This window comes from Nomia melanderi, unplaced genomic scaffold (genome assembly GCF_051020985.1).
Source record: "Nomia melanderi isolate GNS246 unplaced genomic scaffold, iyNomMela1 scaffold0153, whole genome shotgun sequence".
Taxonomy (NCBI): Eukaryota; Metazoa; Arthropoda; class Insecta; order Hymenoptera; family Halictidae; genus Nomia; species Nomia melanderi.
Window position 1 is genome coordinate 37,501 of NW_027475268.1, and position 7,500 is coordinate 45,000.

At 49.7% G+C, this 7,500-nt stretch overlaps 1 non-coding gene across 1 annotated transcript; it reads right to left on the reverse strand.

Annotated features, from left to right (window-relative positions):
* Positions 1–1,492: 1,492 nt before the first annotated feature.
* On the reverse strand, positions 1,493–1,647 carry LOC143175658 (5.8S ribosomal RNA). Its single transcript, XR_013000358.1, has one exon. It is a non-coding gene; the product is annotated as a 5.8S ribosomal RNA (ribosomal RNA).
* Between the last annotated feature and the right edge of the window lie 5,853 nt (positions 1,648–7,500).

Below are 7,500 nucleotides of genomic sequence, written 5' to 3' on the forward strand. Positions count from 1 at the left end.
CTGCCTCTTCCTCTCTCTTTTCTACGAGAAAAGATAAACGTATTTTACGGGGATACGGAAACGTTACCACGTGGTGTCACACACGATCGTCCGTCTCTTCTCTATAGCAGAAACCGATAAAAATACACCTCCCGAAAGAGAGTATATGGTGATTCTTTTTATATATATATATATTTCGAAATACAACTGAACGTGGCGGAAGCGCACGGTGGTGGTCCAGCGAGGACACGCGACGACGGGGAATAAGAACTATTCGACCCGTTACGAATACGCATGCTCGTCCCGCACGATTTTAACACACACCGTGTTTTTCTCCAGTCGTCAAAGCGTTCGTGCGTCGAATTCGAAAAATAAAAAAAAAAGAAAAACACCTTTTCTCTCTCTCGGGGTAAAAGAGTCGATGTGTATTGTGTATAAAGGTTCTGCGAGAAGTCTCGTTTTGACGTGTGTTCCGCCGATAACGACGATCCTCCGAAACGGGGATACAGAAACGTTACACCTCACAACACGATCTCCGTCTCTTCTCTATAGCAGAAACCGATAAAAATACACCTCCCGAAAGAGAGTATATGGTGATTCTTTTTATATATATATATTTCGAAATTCAACTGAACGTGGCGGAAGCGCACGGTGGTGGTCCAGCGAGGACACGCGACGACGGGGAATAAGAACTATTCGACCCGTTACGAATACGCATGCTCGTCCCGCACGATTTTAACACACACCGTGTTTTTCTCCAGTCGTCAAAGCGTTCGTGCGTCGAATTCGAAAAATAAAAAAAAGAAATACACCTTTTCTCTCTCTCTCGGGGTAAAAAGAGTCGATGTGTATTGTGTATAAAGGTTCTGCTGCGAGAAGTCTCGTTTTGCCGTGTGTTTCGGTAACGACGATCCTCCGAAACGTACATCTCATTCGTAAGAGAGGAAGAAAACAATCTCCCTGGGGCCAGTCGGTAATATACCGACATACGACGTGTCGTGCACATCCGTCTCACGCACGGTATACAAAATATGAATAAAACGTGTGTAGTCTCTCTCTCTCTCGACTTCTTAATATTTTCTTTCACCTCTGACGCATCATTTCAGGTGACGTCGGGAGCGCGGGAAAAAAAATTTTTCTAAACACACGAAACCGTTCATCTCACGAACAGCCGAAAAAGTTGTCGCTCAGATCCATATCGCAGTGGAGCGGTATCCGCGGGCGGTCGTAATTGAACGACGCACGACGCCGCGAACACTCACGCGAGTCCATACAAACGATTCCGATCGTTTTGCAACAACTAGAACGTACACTGTCCGTGAAATTCACAGAATTTTCGCGTGTCCGCGACAAACGCCGACGAGACACCCATCGTTCGCTCGTACGTAGCATCCTTCTCTTAACCCGACTCAGAAACGTTCTTTGCGCCCTTCGGTAAAAAAACGTTCGATCCGAAGAGGTGAACGACGGCGGGGATTTGACAGAGCTACGCAAGCAGTGTATGGTACGTAAACGACCCTCAGCCAGGCGTGGTCCAGGAATTGTATCCGTGGACCGCAATGTGCGTTCGAAATGTCGATGTTCATGTGTCCTGCAGTTCACACGTTGACGCGCAATTAGCTGCGTTCTTCATCGACCCACGAGCCAAGTGATCCACCGTTCAGGGTAATCGTATAAATTTTATATTTCACATATATAATTTTATTCTCATTTGTTCGACCTAATATCTCTCTTCTTTCAAAGAGAAGATAAAAGTTGATACCTGAATCTCCGACCAGCGCGCGAAGGAGATTCAGGCGTCGCCTTGGAGACGACACCGAAGCCTTTCGAGACGAAAAACGTTCAAGTAATATGTATATATTTCTCGACGTTCCGGGCGTATAGTGCATTCAAAAACCCGCGAAAGACGCAGAAGACTCGCACGCGTGGAAACGACGGGGATATATTTTGTATCCTACCCGATACTGAATCCATCGCGTGCAGTCGACCCTCGCGTTCTTCCGATCAGACGCATCTATTGTTGCGCGCATGTTTTCGCGTCGCATCGCGCGAAACGTTGCACGAATCGTACCGATCGATCGATTGAAAGCAAATAATGAAAAAAGACTTCACAGCTGGCTCTTTGCCGGTCATTCGTCCCATGTTATCTCTTGCCGCGAAATTGGCGCGCAAGAGTTGGGTGTCAGACGCGCGGCTTTAAAACGAGCTTCACGGCCGGTCCCTTCGTTACCGCTTTCGTTCTTTCTCTCGGAACGACCATGAACGAACACGACGAGCGACGCTACGGCATACACACGTCCACGGATTCGATTAAAAAAACAGACTTCACAGCTGGCTCTTTGCCGGTCATTCGTCCCATATTATCTCTTGCCGCGAAATTGGCGCGCAAGAGTTGGGTGTCAGACGCACGGCTTTAAAACGAGCTTCACGGCCGGTCCTCTCAATTCCGTGTACGGTACACGCAAGATGCGGGTTCCACTTCCAGACTACCCGGTCCCTTCTCTCTACGAGAATCGATAGTAGAAGAACGGCTCGAAAACGCGTCTCAGAGACTAGGGGAAAAGAAGCGGTATGCGAGCGAAACGAAAACGCATTATGGAAACGTCGCGAAACAATGTTCGACGGTTGCTCGGTTCCAATCGTGCGGCCGTTTCAATTTCTCGTGCGCTTCACCGTCCCTCCGTAACTCTGGCCGATCGCGTATACCGAAGAGCCGACACGCGCAAAAACCACAGGCATTGTATACTGTATATATATATGTTACAGTCACAGCCTTCGCGCGTTTTACTCTCCGACGCGGGGTTTCCACGACGAAAGAGAGACAGTTTCGTGGCGGGTGACTCGGCCGAATCGCTACGACGGGTATTTCTATTATAGAACGAATCATCGCCACCCTTTACCAGTGCCCGACGAAGGAATCACAAGGTCATCTGGAGTTTACAATGCCAGCGACGGTAATTCCAACGAAGACCCGATAAGTCAACTCATCGTTCTATTTCTCCCCGTACAGAAAAGCGAATCGACGCTAACGCACCTCGCGCAAGCACGAACGTTCTCTTCGCGTGGATCATCCCATCGTCGAAAGATGTAAAGACGCATTGGAGATCGTGGTCTCTGGCGGGCTCATTGCACGCCCCACTGCATATCTTTCCTCGAATCGAGAATGATTCGTCCACTAAGGCTGCGAAACTACGCGTCGAGGAAACTAGGGGAAAGAAGCGGGATGCGAGCGAAACGACAATACATTATGGAAACGTCGCGAAACAATGTTCGGCGGTTGCTCGTTTCCTCCTGCGGACGTTTCATTGCTCGGGCGCTTCACGTCCCTCCGTAACCTTCGCGCGATCGCGTGCCCCGGAGAGCCGGCAACCGGTGAACCACAGGCGTATAAACTATAGTCTTCTATAGCAAGCCTTCGGCGGTTACTCTCCGACGCGGGGATTCCACGACGAGAGAGAATTTCGTGGCGGGTGACATCGGTCGAAACGCTACGACGGGTATTTCTATTATAGAACGAATCATCGCCACCCTTTACCAGTGCCCGACGAAGGAATCACAAGGTCATCTGGAGTTTACAATGCCAGCGACGGTAATTCCAACGAAGACCCGATAAGTCAACTCATCGTTCTATTTCTCCCCGTACAGACAAGCGAATCAACGCTATCGCACCTCACGCATGCACGAACGTTCTCTTCGCGTGAATCGTCCCATCGTCGAAAGATATAGCCGCTTGGAGATCGTGGCCCATCAAGTTCTTCCGTAACTCCTGCGCGATCGCGTACCCCGGAGAGCAGGCAACCGGTGAACCACAGGCGTATAAACTATAGTCTTCTATAGCAAGCCTTCGCGTTTACTCTACGACGCGGGGATTCCACGACGAGAGAGATTTTCGTGGCGGGTGACACGGCCGAATCGCTACGACGGGTATTTCTATTATAGAACGAATCATCGCCACCCTTTACCAGTGCCCGACGAAGGAATCACAAGGTCATCTGGAGTTTACAATGCCAGCGACGGTAATTCCAACGAAGACCCGATAAGTCAACTCATCGTTCTATTTCTCCCCGTACAGAAAAGCGAATCGGCGCTATCGCACCTCACGCAAGCAGGAATGATCTCTTCGCGTGGATCGTCCCATCGTCGAAAGATGTAAGACGTACAGAAATCGTGGTCCATCACGATTATTCGTAACTCTCCGAGTCGCGTATCTGAGAGTAGGACAAACGGAGAACCACAGGCATAAATAATACTATATGTTTCTTATATAGTTAGCCTTCGCGTTTTACTCTCCGACATGGGGATTCCACGACGAGAGAGAGTTTCGTGGCGGGTGTCTCGGCCGAATCGCTACGACGGGTATTTCTATTATAGAACGAATCATCGCCACCCTTTACCAGTGCCCGACGAAGGAATCACAAGGTCATCTGGAGTTTACAATGCCAGCGACGGTAATTCCAACGAAGACCCGATAAGTCAACTCATCGTTCTATTTCTCCCCGTACAGAAAAGCGAATCGACGCTATCGCACCTCGCGCGAGCACGTAACTACTCTTCGCGTGGATCGTCCCATCGTCGAAAGATGTAAGACGCACGGAAATCGTGGCCCATCAACGTTTTTTTGTAACTCTGCCGATCGCGTATCACAGAGCCGAGACGCACATACCACAGGCGTATAATACCGTTTTCTTTCGTATGGTAAGCCTTCGCGTTTACTCTTCGGCGCGGGGTTTCCACGTCGAGAGAGACATTCGTGGCGGGTGACATCGGTCGAAACGCTACGACGGGTATTACTATTATAGAACGAATCATCGCCACCCTTTACCAGTGCCCGACGAAGGAATCACAAGGTCATCTGGAGTTTACAATGCCAGCGACGGTAATTCCAACGAAGACCCGATAAGTCAACTCAACGTTCTATTTCTCCCCGTACAGAAAAGCGAATCGACGCTGTTGCACCTCACGCAAGCACGAACGTTCTCTTCGCGTGGATCGTCCCATCGTCGAAAGATGTAAGACGCACGGAAATCGTGGCACATCACGTGTTTTCGGAACTCTGTCGACCGCGTATCTCAGAGACGACGCGCGCGAACCACTGGCATATACTATTATATATCGCGTTTTACCCTCCGACGCGGGGATTCCACGACGAGAGAGAGTTTCGTGAGCGGGTTGACTCGGAAGAAACGCTACGACGGGTATTTCTATTATAGAACGCATCATCGCCACCCTTTACCAGTGCCCGACGAAGGAATCACAAGGTCATCTGGAGTTTACAATGCCAGCGACGGTAATTCCAACGAAGACCCGATAAGTCAACTCAACGTTCTATTTCTCCCCGTACAGAAAAGCGAATCGACGCAATCGCACCATACGCGTGCACGTAAACAACTCTTCGCGTGGATCGTCCCATCGTCGAGAGACGTAAGTTTTCATAGTATGAATTCGCGTTTTACTCTCCGACGCGGGGATTCCACGACGAGAGAGAGTTTCGTGAGCGGGTTGACTCGGAAGAAACGCTACGACGGGTATTTCTATTATAGAACGCATCATCGCCACCCTTTACCAGTGCCCGACGAAGGAATCACAAGGTCATCTGGAGTTTACAATGCCAGCGACGGTAATTCCAACGAAGACCCGATAAGTCAACTCAACGTTCTATTTCTCCCCGTACAGAAAAGCGAATCGACGCAATCGCACCATACGCGTGCACGTAAACAACTCTTCGCGTGGATCGTCCCATCGTCGAGAGACGTAAGTTTTCATAGTATGAATTCGCGTTTTACTCTCCGACGCGGGGATTCCACGACGAGAGAGAGTTTCGTGAGCGGGTTGACTCGGAAGAAACGCTACGACGGGTATTTCTATTATAGAACGCATCATCGCCACCCTTTACCAGTGCCCGACGAAGGAATCACAAGGTCATCTGGAGTTTACAATGCCAGCGACGGTAATTCCAACGAAGACCCGATAAGTCAACTCAACGTTCTATTACTCCCCGTACAGAAAAGCGAATCGACGCAATCGCACCATACGCGTGCACGTAACAACTCTTCGCGTGGATCGTCCCATCGTCGAGAGACGTAAGTTTCATAGTAAGCCTTCGGCGTTTTACTCTCCGACGCGGGGATTCCACGACGAGAGAGAGAGTTTCGTGAGCGGGTTGACTCGGAAGAAACGCTACGACGGGTATTTCTATTATAGAACGCATCATCGCCACCCTTTACCAGTGCCCGACGAAGGAATCACAAGGTCATCTGGAGTTTACAATGCCAGCGACGGTAATTCCAACGAAGACCCGATAAGTCAACTCAACGTTCTATTTCTCCCCGTACAGAAAAGCGAATCGACGCAATCGCACCATACGCGTACACGTAAACAACTCTTCGCGTGGATCGTCCCATCGTCGAGAGACGTAAGTTTTCATAGTATGAATTCGCGTTTTACTCTCCGACGCGGGGATTCCACGACGAGAGAGAGTTTCGTGAGCGGGTTGACTCCGAAGAAACGCTACGACGGGTATTTCTATTATAGAACGCATCATCGCCACCCTTTACCAGTGCCCGACGAAGGAATCACAAGGTCATCTGGAGTTTACAATGCCAGCGACGGTAATTCCAACGAAGACCCGATAAGTCAACTCAACGTTCTATTTCTCCCCGTACAGAAAAGCGAATCGACGCAATCGCACCATACGCGTGCACGTAAACAACTCTTCGCGTGGATCGTCCCATCGTCGAGAGACGTAAGTTTTCATAGTATGAATTCGCGTTTTACTCTCCGACGCGGGGATTCCACGACGAGAGAGAGTTTCGTGAGCGGGTTGACTCGGAAGAAACGCTACGACGGGTATTTCTATTATAGAACGCATCATCGCCACCCTTTACCAGTGCCCGACGAAGGAATCACAAGGTCATCTGGAGTTTACAATGCCAGCGACGGTAATTCCAACGAAGACCCGATAAGTCAACTCAACGTTCTATTACTCCCCGTACAGAAAAGCGAATCGACGCAATCGCACCATACGCGTGCACGTAACAACTCTTCGCGTGGATCGTCCCATCGTCGAGAGACGTAAGTTTCCATACTATGAATTCGCGTTTTACTCTCCGACGCGGGGATTCCACGACGAGAGAGTGTTTCGTGAGCGGGTTGACTCGGAAGAAACGCTACGACGGGTATTTCTATTATAGAACGCATCATCGCCACCCTTTACCAGTGCCCGACGAAGGAATCACAAGGTCATCTGGAGTTTACAATGCCAGCGACGGTAATTCCAACGAAGACCCGATAAGTCAACTCAACGTTCTATTGCTCCCCGTACAGAAAAGCGAATCGACGCAATCGCACCATACGCGTGCACGTAACAACTCTTCGCGTGGATCGTCCCATCGTCGAGAGACGTAAGTTTCATAAGTAAGCCTTCGGCGTTTTACTCTCCGACGCGGGGATTCCACGACGAGAGAGTGTTTCGTGGCGGGTGACTAGGCCGAAACGCTACGACGGGTATTTCTATTATAGAAC